The sequence below is a fragment of the Narcine bancroftii genome, chromosome 1, assembly GCF_036971445.1.
Source record: "Narcine bancroftii isolate sNarBan1 chromosome 1, sNarBan1.hap1, whole genome shotgun sequence".
Taxonomy (NCBI): domain Eukaryota; kingdom Metazoa; phylum Chordata; class Chondrichthyes; order Torpediniformes; family Narcinidae; genus Narcine; species Narcine bancroftii.
Window position 1 is genome coordinate 324,051,285 of NC_091469.1, and position 3,171 is coordinate 324,054,455.

The following is a 3,171-nucleotide window of genomic DNA, read 5'->3' on the forward strand; positions in this document are numbered from 1 at the left end:
CACGGTGGAGCCAAGCAAGTGAAGCAGGATTGAGCCAGGAATGCTGATCGGATAATCCTCTTGGCTTCCCAACATCGCACAACCCAGTCTGCCGTCCGTTTCGTCCAAAGTTCAAAGGGCAAATTTATACATGGCAAACTGGAGGTCCTTGTTTCCTGCGGGCGAGGCAGAATTGCAAACTTACACTGGTCAGCAATTTTTTTGAAAGGTTTGCTTCCTGGAAAGTGGGTGGGAGAGGTAAAGGATTGTGCATTACACAATTGCTTAAAAGCCTGGCTGAGACTAACAAGGTAGGCAAGAAATACTGCCTTGCCAGAGTTTCCCACATCTCAAGAACAAATCAATAAAATCAGTTTTCTGTCTCAATTCACATTATTTTGAATTTTTAGTTTAATTTAGGCATACACAGGCCTTTTCGGCCCACGAGCCCATTGTGCCCGATTACACCCAATTAACCTGCAACCCCCAGCATGTTTTTCGAAGGGTGGAACCAGATCACCCAGAAACTCATGCAGGCACGGGAAGAGCGTACAACCTTCTTACAGTCAGCGTGGGATTCAAACCCCCAGTGCTGTAATAGGGTTTCACTAACCGTGCTGCCCCCTTATTTTCTATCGGCGCCTGGGAACATTCTAGCCGATAACTTGCAGCTTTGATTTTTTTTTAAAAAGTTAAAACTAAGAAATTCAGCTTGATAAGACTCATGGTTTCATTGATAATAGTGGGATCTGGGCACTTTGCCTTTGTCTTGGATCAGTTGAGCTGCCTCAATGACCAACATCTACTGTCATGAAAGGTTTTGAGAGGTTGGTCATGGCCAGAATTAACTCGCCCTTAAAGACCTGGGCCCTGCAATTTGCATATCGCCACAATCGTTCTACAGCAGATGCAATCTCACTGGCTCTCCACTCAGCCCTGGATCATCTGGAGAACAGCAATATCCATATCAGGCTGTTTTCACCAATCATAGCTCAGCTTTCAGTGCCATTGTCTCCTCAGTATTTCTCCTCAGGGAATATTCTGGCCGATAATTTGGAGCTTTGATTTCTTTTTTAAATGTTAAAACCAATAAATTCAATTTGATTAGAATTGTGGTTTATCGGTGACTATAAATTGCAACTCGAGAAGAAACACGTGCACAAAGAGAAAACGGTAAACAAGGAAAGAAATGTCATCAAACTGAGTGTACAAATGCAGAAAAAAGTAAATATTTAGTCATACATAATGTGCAAACAAAGAGTCCTTTTAATGACTCTCTGGCTGAGTCTGTTGCTTTGGCGTCTGACAACTGAGGGGAGGCAACTGTCCCTGAACCTCGTGGTTCAAATCCAATGACACCTATATCTCTCTCCTGATGGTAGGAGTGGGAACAGAGCACCAACATTTCTTTATGTCATATAATAGTACGGAACATGTAATATTTCACAAAATTGTGTTCTGCCTGCCATAGTCAAAGAGCTGTCATTAATGTCGCCCAGCACCCTTTAAAGTATGAGAGAAAGAGAAGCAAAAAGGAGACCCTTCAGAGTCACCGAGTGTCCATGAATTCACCTCCAGTGCCCCCCCCCCACCCCCACCACCACAGCCTCTGCAGCAGCGCAGACTCTTATTTGATCCATCATCCCACCCCAGGCTCCAGACAAAGACACGATCAGGCAGCCTTCAGCACTCAGGGCCCTCTGGGAGCCCTTACTGCCCTCAGCCCCCTCTCAAAGACTCAGGTTCCAATACCTGGTCCCCACGAGCCAGTCTCCAGCAGCCCGCAGCCCATGCGGGCCCCCCAACCGTGAGTCGCCCGCAGTCTATGTGGGGCCCTCAGCCGCCGAGCCCCTCGCTGGTCACCGTCCTGTAGGGTCCTTTCCTCCACTTCTCCTTCGCAATGGAGGTGGTTCTCTCCAGTTCTAGCACCCTGTGCTGAGCCGCTGCAACCCTCTTGCCTGCTGCCAAGCACAGTCACCTTCATCTTGGGCGTAGACGAGTGGTTGAGGAATTTTAGTTAAAAAATTCTGTCAGCTCCTCTAACAGGCCATTTAAGGCCTTTACAGAGGCATCAGTATTCGGACCAGGCAGCTGTGCCCTCGGGAGCAGTGTTGTATCTGCGTCCTCCACCCTCCTGGGTCCACACCAGCGGCAGTGTTGTCGTTACAGCTCCGGCAGCGCCTCCATTTTCTTTTGAAATCCCTACAACATCTCTGATATTTGCTACAACAATATGCACTGCAATAACTCAAGTAGGCCGCTCTGAAAGCATCTCCCAGACCCTATCCCACAGCCACTAAGAGGGAAGGTGGCACGGTTAGTGCAGCAATTAGCGCAACAGTGATGGTGGTTTGAATCCAGTGCTATCTGTAAGGAGTTTGCACGTTCTGCCCATGAACTCATGGGTTGCCTCCGGATGCTCGGGTTAACTCCCACATTCTGAAGACGCATGGGGTTAGAAGGGTGCGTGCTTTAAGACGGTGTGGGCTTGTTAGCTGGATAGGCCCTGTTACCATGCAGTATCTTGAAATTAAATAAAAGACAATGATAGGAAGAACATAGTTTTCCCGTCCAAGTTGTCCATCATTCTCACTTGGAAATATCGTTAAAGTCTAGGTTAACAAACTCCCTGCCCAACAGCATTACGGGAGCACCCTCACCAGAAGCACTGCAGTGGCTCAATAAGGTGGCAGGCCACTGCCTTCTAAAGGGAAATTTAATTTGGACATTAAATGCTGGCTTGCCAGTAAATGGTGATATTTTGTAGCAGTTAGCGCAACACCATTACAGTGCCAGTGATCGGTACTTGGGTTCGAATCCCGCGCTGTCTGTAAGGAGTATATATGTTCTCCCCGCACCTGCGTGGGTTTTCCCCGGTGGCTCCCATTTCCTCCTGCCATTCAAAACATACTGGGGGGGGTGTAGGTTAATGGGCTGTAAATTGGGCAGCACGGGCTCGTGGGCCGAAATGGCCTGTAACCGTGCTGTATGTCTAAATAAACTTTTAAAAATGAAAAGGACACAGAAGGATCTCAGAATCCAGGGAACATATTTTTATTACAGTTTTTTTTCCAAAAGAGAGGAATTGTTTCCCTAGATGTTTCTTTAAATGGTGTCACAAGATCTTCCCATTTCACCTTAAATATCAGAACATATAGCTTGCATTTCCTCTGTTTAATTTCAAATCCAAGA